Source organism: Wyeomyia smithii, chromosome 1 (genome assembly GCF_029784165.1).
Source record: "Wyeomyia smithii strain HCP4-BCI-WySm-NY-G18 chromosome 1, ASM2978416v1, whole genome shotgun sequence".
Lineage (NCBI taxonomy): Eukaryota > Metazoa > Arthropoda > Insecta > Diptera > Culicidae > Wyeomyia > Wyeomyia smithii.
The window spans coordinates 172,196,775-172,209,458 of NC_073694.1; the positions used below are offsets into that span (position 1 = coordinate 172,196,775).

At 36.6% G+C, this 12,684-nt stretch overlaps 1 protein-coding gene across 3 annotated transcripts in view; it reads right to left on the bottom strand.

Moving 5' to 3' along the window:
* LOC129719101 (enolase-phosphatase E1) overlaps positions 1-12,684 on the bottom strand; it is a 29,495-nt gene that overhangs the window by 10,808 nt on the left and 6,003 nt on the right. The window lies entirely within an intron of this gene.

Genomic DNA, 12,684 nt, shown 5'->3' on the forward strand with positions numbered 1-12,684 from the left:
TTGATAATGTTTACGTCGACACAATATTTTTCCAGAAATTTGATATTCACAATTTTTCGTTGAATCACATTTTTTTGTTCGATCACTAAATAAGTCACAGAAGCAAACGTTATCAATAGATCCGTGTGTATGATGATATGATTGTCCTCCACAGGGAAAGAGAGGGGTCTAACGTGATGATTTTCCTGTCTATTTGTTTATTTGTAAAAAATACATCAACAGGCCTTGTGGCCCAACTAATTTTCTTAATCTAAGTGCTACGTGTCGACATGGGATGTAGGGTAGACGGCCCTTAGCACTAAGGGAACATACTTCAATGACGTAGCATTCATGGTGGGAGGGGAGGGGGGGGGGAAGGTATGATCATTTTGTGACAAGCTGTGACAAGGGCAGGGGCGACTCGTCCATAGGTGCAACCTGTGCATTGCACACGGGGACACCAGGCAGAAAAAAAATATTTCAAACGCAAATGTATGTTTATATTTTATTGGTTTCCAATGTCACTTTCAACTAGTATCAAATAGAATAACTTGCGTGATTAAGGGCCATCCACATACCTCGTGGACAGATTTTTCAAGGTTTTGATACCCCCCCCCCCCTCGAAAACTGCCCATATAAACCGTGGACATTACACAGATCCCCTCCCCCCCCCCCCTCAAAGCTGTCCACGTGGGATGTGGATGACTCCATACGCGGACATGATTGTGATTACTTCCTCAAACTGCGGTTTTCAGAATTCGTAATAGAACAGACAGGTTCAAAAGCCGAGTTACCCCTGGACAAGGGGGGGAGGGGTTGGATTGTGATTGATGCAGCATTTTTCTTAAGGACCATTTTTTTACAGGAAAAATGTACACTCAAAAAACACTTAAACATCGCACAAAGCTTTGCAGTAGAAGCTGTCGAAATCTTTTTATCTGTGGCATTCAAGACGCTTCTGAAAGCTCTTCTAGTACATAAACAATCGCTGGTATTCTCCACGCGTCGGTTAGTGGTGAAAATTACAAAATACTCGATTATTTACAAAGCTGGTGAGCGCAGCGATTTTTTTTTTGCGAATTCATGAATTTTTTCTGTGGTTTCAACAGACGTGGACCGTATGGAGTTGTATAAACAATTTTTCTCCTCGTACCAAAAGACTAATTCTACAAAGCAGACAATTATATAGAGCACAGTCAACATTTTATGAAATGCTGTCAAAAATGTATGAGTAATAGATAATAAATTTGACACGGTGAATTTTTTCTTCAAATTTTTTTTTATAAATGTTACACTGCTTTTTGTACGTTTTTCTTAAAACGTGAGGGGGGAGGTGTCATCGAATGCTACGTTTTTTTCAGGGGGGTTGAGATTTTGTGACCAAATGCTACGAGGGGGTATGAAAATCATGAAAAACATGCTACGTCATTCTAGTATGCTCCCTAACACTGTCTCCCATGACAAGATTTGAATAAAAAACGATTGGTGTCCATTAGACAAACATTGTACACCTGTGTTGTAATACAGGTCAGACTCGATTATCCGGAACATGAAAAATAATTTCATTCCGGATAATCGAGTTTTCCGGATAATCGAATCACACAAAAAATACTGATATTTTGCGATTAACGAACATAAAATAAATATTTATTTTCTTTATTTTACTTGTATGATGCAGTGGCGTAACCAGAAGTTATTTCTGAGACGAAAAGGGGTAAAATCTTGAGAAGCAAAATAAAAATGAATTGTACATTGATAATTTTCACTTAATTCGAACATGTCCCAAACATGCCGGAAGTGAATTAAATGGTAACAAATTTGCCAGAAGGGATGGTAAAGGCAAAATTTCGGAATAAAAATTGAAAACGGACACCAAAAAAATAAAATTCCGGATAATCCAGTCTAAAATTCCGGAAAATCGAGTCCGACCTGTTTACAGAACGGGGTAAAAGCAATAAAAAATCGAAATTGTTAGAAAAATTAAGAACTAGGGTAGAGAACGGCTTAAGCAATAGCGCCTATTTTAATCAGTCGAAGAAAACAGGCCTCAAACTCCTAAATTTTTATCAATATCGACAACTTCAATGATGGAAACAAAAACTTTGATCGTCTAGCTGTCTTGCGAATATAAGAAATACCGTTAATCACACAGAAATCACCATTCGAAACAAATCGACCTATATTGCAGCCATTCAGGAGCCACTCCGGATGCTAAAAAAAAAAACGCCTGCAAAGCAGATGGAAACTTCTTAAAATAGGTTCGGGGTGATTGGAATAGTGTCCCTCGATTGATAACTTTAATTGATTATTGTTAAAATTTCCTAACTTGGTTTTACAATCTGAAAACAAGTTTTAACAGAGAAAAAGATAGAGAACAGATTGATATACTTCTGTTTGAATTTCACATGTCGAGTATTTCGTCTCAATACACAGGCGGTTCCTAAAGCTGCTTAGAATATATTCCCTACTCTACATGAATAAAAGTCTGCCCAGCTCTCATTGGATCGCTTCTTTTTTGTTGCCAAATAGGTCAAACTACCAATCCTTCCAAAAGAATAACGCAACATGCACTAGCATCAACAGTGAACCGCTTTATATCGGTCACATTGATTAGTGCGCCCGTATACATGCACACTTCTTACTAATTTGTGTCCTGTTCTCTTTTCTTATGCGGAGCAAACACGATAAATTGAAATGATGATGCCGCTACACATGCGTGAAGCTGAATAAACAAAAAGTGGTATATAACCTGCCGGGTTCTCGAAACTCTTAGAACTGTTACCCAATTTTTTATTTATCTCATCGAGCAAAGAAAAGGCCTACCAGCAACGGTTGACTAAATAAATAAATCGTGAGTTGGCCATTGTTCTATATTCAGTTCAAACATTGTTAAGTATTTATTGTAATAGTTGTGGATAGTTGTGAATTAAAAATATTGAAATAGAAGTGTGGACTTGTGGAATGCACTTTGGAAGGCGATTGCTTACTGCTTTAGGATGACAATTATCCAATGTAAAACTTCTCAAAAACCAGGTTCAACAATGCTGGTGATTGAAGTTAAGTATTATTCCGCTCGAAATTGTGTTTAATTTATAATGCTTTAATTTATATCCACCGAATCATTTTGAATCATTTTCATACTACGTGGTGCGAAAAGACAAAAAAAAATCATCGTACAATACACAGATGATTATCAATTCTTTTTTGGTCTATGTTTATTACTTCATTTCAGGCCAATACTAGGTTCCATATTTGAGTGATATTGATGAATTTTTGTTTTGGCATTGATCAGTAAAAAGCCGAAAAGCCTAGTAAAAATATGACAAAATGATAGAAATTATACAGAGTCTGCAGACAGAGTTAATGTGTTTACTCAGCGACTGTACGTATTTTTATTTTCAGCTCCTCTGGAAATCAATTTTTGAAATATACCGTGAAGGTGCCATATTCTGCGCAGTTAAGACAATTTCGAAAGTTCAACCCTAGTTCGCAGATTTTTTACATGCATTTAAACAAATAATAGGTTCCACATGTTGTATGACTTTCGAAAATACAGAAAAAAAAGTTAGACACATGTACAGCCAAAAACAACAGTATGAGAAGAAAATTTTGCATTTATGTTTGGTGCCTAGTTCTGCGCACTTGGTTGAGCATGTTCCTAATTCTGCGCAGTTTTGTTCCTAATTCTGAGCAGCCAAAAAATAACATTGATTGTTTTAACAAAATTGTTTATTTAAAAGGAAAGTAATTTAAACATTTTCTGTACAAGTTTTTCCATCATTTGAAGCCTTGGTTAATGTTTGTTTTTGGCGCTTCTCTTGTACTAACTGCTTTTTCTTTTCACGGGCTACTTTTCACCTTGCAAAACTCAGTGGTCTGAAGAGGAACGTGCGATTTATGGCCATCTATGAAAAGTAAAATGGGAAGAGCTACATTGTATAGCAGTAGCCATGGGTGGAGAACATTTTTTAAATATTCATAAAAAATCTCATGCCACCGATACATTTTTCTCCATAGACCAACCATCCGGAGTACTATTGACGATTTCTGCCGGCAGACGGGTTCCAACGAAACTAGGTCGCCCAATCGATTTAAGGTAATGTGCCACAGATGTCTTCAACTTCTGAGAATCCACCCGAAATCCAGCTCTCACTATCTGAATAATCCAATCGACAATCCGGCCTTCCTCTTGCGTTGTGAACGCTTTTGGCCTCCCGGAACGCGTCGCAGAGTTCAACTAAACACCAGCTGAAAACTTTGCACGAAGTATGCTTTCGAGAATCCCATATTTCCTTGCGGCTCGGCGTATTGAAAAGCCTCTTCTTACCTTGTCCACATTCGCAAGCATGTTGTTCTTATCATATTGCATGTGCTTCCGCCTAATTTTGCCAGAATTCATCTCTGTGGAACTGCGCATAGTTAGGAACACAAAAAACAAATTTGGTGCGTAAATCTGCGCATTATTTTTTTGCACTTTTCCAGTACTATGCGCTATTTAGCGTAAGCTAATATTTCATTTTACCTAAATCATGACCAATACTAACTTTTATTACCAACTACGATGTTTGTTTAAATCGTTGCACTCGTTCTAAGAGGAAATGAATAAAACTATTTCCTGCCGTTGTCTTTTCGTTACTACGAACAAAGGTGTTTGCGACGTTGATCGTATTGACAATTCAGTTTTTTTTCAATCAATAATTCTATTTAAGGAAAATAAAATACTATGCTCATAGTTACAAAAAATACAATAAAACATAAGTATAACAGAAATTGTGCAGAATTAGGAACTGCGCAGCATTAGGCACGGTAACGGTATTCAACAACACTCGAAAAAATATCGTTTACATTTGGCGATATTATACCTGTAGTATTTTTTTGTGCAAACATGTATTTGACAAAGCACAAGCATATCGTGCTTGTTGAAGAAGCACCAAGAATTTCTCGTATTGCGTCGAAGTCAGAATTAACTCTATATCCTCAAAAACCAAATCCAATAATACTTACGTTATCATAACGAATGGTTTTGTCTTATTTAACTCTGATTAAATCGAATCTATAATATGGATCTTACTTTCAAAATAATATGGAATCCCTGACAAAGGTTCATCAATTGGCAAACATAAGAAGATATGTTGAACAAAATTAATAACAAGTTCCAGTAAAAAGACGTAGCAATCAACAATTGCATTTTTGTTTTTTGCTTGACAATTTTTTTCATTCGCCTACAACTACATTCGTTGTATTACGAAGACAGCATATATACGTTTATTATAGTAAAGCTTAAAATAATCATATATCATCTAACAATTTTGAAATGTGAAAAGGGTTCTGAATGAATCTTAGTAAATAAACCAGGGGCGACCCGTGGCTTTTGAACCTGCCTGTTCAACTACAAGTTCTGAAAATCAAAGTTTGGGAAAGTAGTTACAATCATGTCCGCGTAATCACGCAAGTCATTCTCTTTGTTACTATTCATAAGTAAAACTAAAAACCAACCAAATATAAACATAAGTTTGCTTTTGAAATATATCTTTCGCCTGGCGTCCCCGTGTGCAATGCACAGGTTGCACCTATGGACGAGTCGCCCCTGAAATAAACCAAAAATTCACAAGAATTCACCGGCTCATACTCTTTTATGAATGTGTTTAGGAATTTATTCTTTCGATACTATCCGGTCACGATTATTTAGTGAATATCGAAGATAAAATTAAATAAATATCCGTTGCAAAAATTTACAATTCTTGTTGAGTAATCTATGGTATTCATGTTTATGAGATAACTTTTCAATCACCATCAGCAGCAGCATTGCAGTTTTGCCTTGATTGCACACGAATAGAAATGTACGAGTAGTACCGCTGCAATACGAATAGAAGTGTACCAATAGAAAATTACCGCTGCAATCATAGACGACGAGAGACCTTCGGTTCTTTACTTCACTGGTACTGTTGCTTTTGCCGGCATGTTTTCTTTCAAGACATCAGTTTTTATTAGGTTCTGAAAGCAGGTTGTTCAATTGTTCAAGAATGAGGATTGTTTCAAACTTTTCGGAAACCTTTTAACTTCGAGACATCATATTAGTCTAAGCTCATGGATGCAAAAATAATTGACCAATTGGGGCGGGGAGACTCTGTCAATTTTTATTTCGATATTGGCACAGAGAATATCACAGGGAACGGATGGTGTCCATTCACGTCGTCTGTGCTAGGATGTAGTTTGCATGTAGTTGGTTCATTGTTCGCGTAAATTTGTCATTGAAACTTTTTATCAATTTTACCGCTTAGCAATGAAATTAGAGTGATAACTAGCATATTACAAAATTGTTCTACATTTTACCTATCCAACAACATATTGGTTATTGTTATCCACCATGTGGTTATGTTGTTATTAACGTTTGAAATCTGACGCAACATTTGCCAGTTTCATTTCCAATTTTACAGAATGCATCCCAGTATAGTAAACAAAGACATAGTCCCACGTCAAAAAAATCCTAAGATCTTTTAAGTACAAAATCTCGGTTGATTCTATATACCCAGATGCCAGGCCCAACTGAAAATAGGTACACATATTAAAATCTCATTATGGCAGAAAGCCAATGCACACGGTTTGAAAGCGACTGCTGCGCGCGTGAATGCGGTAATCTGAAGTGGCTTAATGGACAAAAACAGTTTTGCTTAGAATGTATCTAGAAGATTGAATTCGTGGTTTTAATGGGTTGCTATTTATAATTAAAAGATTACAATGTATCCGACGGGAGAGTTGTAGCAAAAACATCTTATCAAAAAAACTGGCATCTCTGGATCGATTCCATACAAATGACAAGACAAGCGTCGAATCAAACAGCGCACTCCATCTATTTATTAAAGGTGGAAGTTTTCTATAGAAGTGCTGGTAATTGCATCGACGCGAAGACAGAGTGTGCGTATGTAGTGGTCCAGTCTGTGCGTTCGACTTGCATTCGCATCGCTAGCACACACACTAGCATGCGTCAGTTCCACTTTTACTCAAAAGACTGCGCTGCCAAAACTGTCGCTCGATCTCAGGTAGAGTTCCCAATCTTCTTGATATGATGTTTTTGGTTGTCTGAGAGGGACGTAAAACATGAACTACATAAAAACTTAAGTTCAATTTAACGTTCTCATCATGCGCGAAGCTATCACGATTCGTTTATGTTTTTGACCAGCGACTATTACCGGTAAGTTTTCTCGTGTAGCAGAAGTCAAGTAGCCTAAGTATTTATGATAAATATTAGACAATAATGAGTATCTGTGTCCAATCACAAATGGTGACTTCTCAACACTGTTAGAAAAATTGTAATTTTAATTGTTAAGATTTGTTTGCTTTCGCAGTTAGGACTCATCATTCGTAGGGATTTAAACCTACTTGTCAGAAAAGGGAAAGTAAACTTACAACTAACTTGATTGCTAACTTATTGGCTATAAAGAGAGCTTATCAATTGAGGATTGCAGCGATTTTTGTCAATTATTGTTAATAATTTTATTTGACATACCTTCTAATGTTTCAAGACCAGTAAGTCTATGTAAATCGAGTGTACCAAACCAAGGAGGACGTTTCAAAATCATTTTCAGAATTTTATTCTGAACCCTTTGAAGCGTTTTCTTCCTTGTTAAACAACAACTTGACCAGATCGGTACAGCATAAAGCATTGCTGGTCTAAAAATTCGTTTGTAAATCAAAAGTTTATTCTCTAAACAAAGTTTGGAATTTCAATTAATGAGAGGATATAAACATCTCGTATATTTGATGCACTTTGCTTGTATACTCTCAATGTGCTCTTTGAAAATAAGTTTTGAATGGGCTTAGTTCTACTAAGATTCGATTACCAATACACTAAGGTCGCTTTTTACGCGTTTTTTCGCGAATTCTGGAATTTACACGTTTATTTTTACGGGGATTTCGGAATTTCCGCGGTTTTTTTACGCGGATTCCGGAATTTATGCGGCACGTATCCCCCGCGTAAAAAGCGACTTTAGTGTACATACATTTACATGTGTATCATTTTTTTTTTATTAGGTACGATACTGGTCTGATAAACCAGTCGTAGTATGTTCGAATCTCGGCTTGTGAGGGACTGTTTTTTTTTTTCGTATTGCGACCAGTACTTGATCTTTTATAGCATTAACGTCTTGCTTTTCACATGTTTTTGCAATGTCACTTATTGTGGAGTAACCTGTTGTGTTAGTGCTTGTTGGATTCTCATTCGTAACATTCGCGTGGTTGTCTTCTCCTCCTAAAACAAGACTATCTCGCAAAGTTACTAAGAGTGTGTAACGTGCTCGATCGAAAGTAATTGTTAAGAGTTCATACCATTTTTCTAATCTGGCAAAAAGTTTTGTGGATAAGCCTGGGAATAAACCCATACTCAAAACCCTTTGGCATCGTATGAGCTGATTCTACAAGTTTAGACCCCACGACCACTAACCAAAGTGGACTTTGTAATCTCTAGGTTTGTAACCTTTCTAGGAACTTCCCGGGACTGTAAGGATTGTAGCGATAGTTTGCCGTAGTTATGCAGTATGCATGCAGTTAACATAACCAAAGCTTTCAAACGAAAAATTTCAATCCACACACCTTTCAATAATACACTAAAGTCGCTTTTTACGCGGGGGATACGTGCCGCCTAAAAAAAACCGCGTAATAAAACCCGCGTAAAAAGCGACCTTAGTGTAATGGTATGTCGAACAAACAGTAAAACAAAGGAAAACTCAATCCGACCAGTAACGAATAAATCTAGTTAATCAGTACAGGTCCGACTTGATTATCCGGAATTTTTTTTTTTTTTTTTTGGTGCCCGTTTTATATTTTTATTCCGAAATTTTGTCTTTACCATCCTCTTTCTGGCATATTTGTTACCATTTAAGTCACTCCCGGCATGTTTGGGACATGTTCGAATTAAGTGAAAATAATCAATGTCCAATTTTTTTTTTTTTGCTTCTCAAGATTTTACCCCTTTTCGCCTCAGAAATAACTTGTGGTTACGCCACTGCATCATACAAATAAGTAAAGAAAAGAAATATTTTATGTTCGTTAATCGCAAAATTTCAGTATTTTTTGTGTGATTCGACTATCCGGAAAATTCGATTATCCGGAATGAAAAAAATGATATTCCGGATAATCGAGTCCGACCCGTACCGTAAAAACACAAAGTTCTGATTTTAGAGATGAAGATCTTTTTTCAACTTTTGAGGACTTTCCAGAAATCAATGAATGGATATTAATAATTTAAGCATACCACTCTGTGGTTTTCTTTGAAGGGGATACTTTTATATGTTGCCTTTTACCCTCCCAACAGCAGCGTCGTACTAAACAGGATGACCTTGGAAAAGGAGTTTGCTCTGTTTTTTGTTTTCCTCTTGAGCAACAGCAAGCAGTACCAGGAATTGCGAAAAAGGAAGAACATTGTCGACAGTGGGAAAGCAATAAATTATTTATACAAACGGCGGGAACAAAGTTTGCCTTTCTGCGATTTCAACACAACGCTGCTGCTACGAGTATCGTGGCGGTTGATACTGCGCTAGCATGATTTGGTGTATATTAACTTTGCTTTAGATATCGCTCGAGTGTCTGCGCATTTTTTATTCTTCTTTATCCTTCTTTACGTTTTCGTGTATAACACACATCTGACAGACACTCCTCTCTCGGTCGAATCCGAATAAAAGCCTTGCAAATCGCATCTAGAACATGTTTTTTCATGATTTTGGACATTTTGTTCGAAATGGAGGACACAAAAGATTTGCAGTAGCATTTTGCTAGCGAGTTGGTCGCACGATAGATACAATCTATCGTACCTTTGTTGATATTTTCTTACTCATTTATGATGGTAAACTGCAAAGATCAGTTTATTTATCCTGATGCGAAAGTGTACTACGCCGAACGCTTCTTGAAGATTAGATAGTATATTTTTTTATGGCTTGTTCGTGATAATATTCACGTAATTTTTGAAATTTGAGCATAACTCTGAAATATGGCACTTGAAACTTATTTTCAGCTATTTTCTGGAGAACGTTTACAAAATTCATCATGCTCCGTCTTTCTTGAAAACTATATAAAATTAACTTAGAAATGACAATTTTATCAAATTCGTTTATGTTTTGCAGCCCAAAAGTAAGATGCAAATACTGCAGTTGTTGAAATAAGCGCTACAAAAGCTAACCTAAGCTAGTTTCCATTTCTTCGCGTCAATCGTCGTTGCACGGTTGCTGCGAAAAGAAAGGTAACCTACGGAAACGGAAAAAACAGTGTTGGTGGAACAGGTTCGGTAATGCTATTTATAGATCACAAAACTATGGTCTACGACGACGAAGCATATTCGCGCGGTCGTTGGTCCATACTACTGCGCCTTTTCTGTCAAGGGGGCGCCTTGCATATAGCAGCAGCCCCCAATGAAAGTATCGGGGCTTTAACATCGTTTCTGCGCATAATTTCAGTTTGAAGCCAGAGCGCGCGATGTGGAGGTGTATGTATATATACGTGGAGTACATACGTTTTTATAGAGCGGTTCACGTCAAGTAAAAGGGAAATTCCACGGTTTTGGAACGAGAAGCTCTCATTTACATAGTTAATGTTTTCATCGAAATTTCAGTTCGCTGGTTTAGTATTGAAGGATAATGATCGACAATACTAAATGGTGATACATAACAGTCAATTAGTTATTTCAAAGTGTCAGCTATTTCGCGAATATTTTTTTGAAGAACTCAACTACTGTGGAAAATTTCGACCAGCTTTGAAACAAAACATATTATATTCACAGCAATAGTGTTTCGCTTTCACATACCTAAAGCTCGAAGAGTCACAATTAAGTAATTATTTTAAAGCAAAGCCTTGGTGCTACACACTCCGATTCGGAACTTGACCTTTTTCTCATTATTCACTGACTTCGCAGCCAATGTGCACAGGGCAATTGCGGGCCAGCGATACGATCCTACTGACACTAAGAGCCTCTCCCAAACCGAGACTCGAACTTACGACAACTGGCTTATTAGGCCAGCATCATACCTCGAGACCAACTGGAAGGTTCAATTAACTTTTTACTAATTATTGTACATTTTTAACACAGTTTAGATTGATTAGATTAAAATTGGCCTTCTGGTTTTAATCAATCTAGTTCCGGGCTGTGAAGCCTAGAAATGCATGAAAAACTGACGTTGTCTCGAAAAACAAAGTTTCGTCTCCTCGAAAAAAAAAACATACCCATTTAATATTAGTCGGATTTCGGGAACACGGGCTTCAACAAAGCGGTCCAAGTTTCGTTTTACGACAAATGAAGAAAAATGTCGATACCGAAATTTTTCTTTGATACCAAATGCCTTAGAAAAGCACGAAAAATCGATTTTCTGGGACATAGAAATGTTTTAGCTGGAAATCTTTTTTATCTAAAAAATTTTTTAATCCCTGGAAGTCGATTTTTTACGAAAATTTTTTTTCGAGATAAAATGAGAATTAAAAATAAAAAAAATCTGGAATAATCTTAGTATGTAAATGGACGAACAATTCACAAGCATGCGCCAGATTTAATTCTTCTATAAATTTGTATTTTTAGGAATTTACTTTTATGATATCAGCCGGTCAAGATTACTTAGTAAACATCGAAGATAAAACGGAATAAATAAACCTTATAGCAAAGCAAAGCCTTGGTGCTACATTCGGAATTCGACCATCTGTTTATTATACACAGACATTTGCTTGTTAGGTCAGCATAGTACCTCGAGACCAGCTGGGAGAGTCAAATATAACTTATAACCGTTGCAAAGATGTTCAATTCTTGTTGAGTAATTTATGGTTTTTATGGTCACCTTATTCATGAGATAAGTTACTGTTAATCCCCATCAGCAGCAGCTTTGTAATTTTTCCTTTATTGCACACGAATCGAAATCGTGAACCGCTACAGTGATAGACCAGCGACGCTCTGCTTCACTTGTATTGTACGATACTGTTGCCTTTATCAGCATATTTTCTTCCGAAACTTCAGTTTTTATTAGGTTCTAACAGCGGTTAACAAATTGTTTAAGACAAAGGGCGGTTTCAAACTTTTCGAAAAACTTTTACCTTCGAGACATCATACTGAACTAAGTAAACATTAATTTACCTGTTGGGACGGGGATACTTTTTTTGATACTGATATAGAGAATGTCAACTTAAGGAGTCTATTGTTCGCGGAAAATTTTTCTAGCGTATTACAAAATTTTGTTCAACATTTTACCTATCCAACATACTGTGGTTATGCTGTTATTTTCGTTTGAAATCTGACAGGACATTCGCCAGTTTTATTTCCAATGCATTTCATTTTATAGAATGCATCCTAGTGAGGATAACAAAGACGTAGTACTACCACGTTAATAAAAAAAATTAATGAATATCGGAATTTTTTTTTTCATCGGTAAAAAAATGAAACTTTGACGGCTTGAAGTACGACTTCCGGAATTCCGATTACAAAGGCTATGCTAATCCGGCCGACGTTTCTCGCACGTGAATGAAAGTGTCTAGTAAAAACAGTTTGTTCCGACGAAGGGTTATCGAGAATAGTACATTTTCTTTTTTTTTCAGACTACGCAGCAGAAGGCTGATCCGAATGTCTTTCATTTCTTAATTTGTTTTCATGACTTTAAAAAGCTAGCTAATTAATGGTTGTCTGATCATGAGCTTAAAGAACCTCACATTACGTAGATGCTCCTCCGTAATGGATCTGAA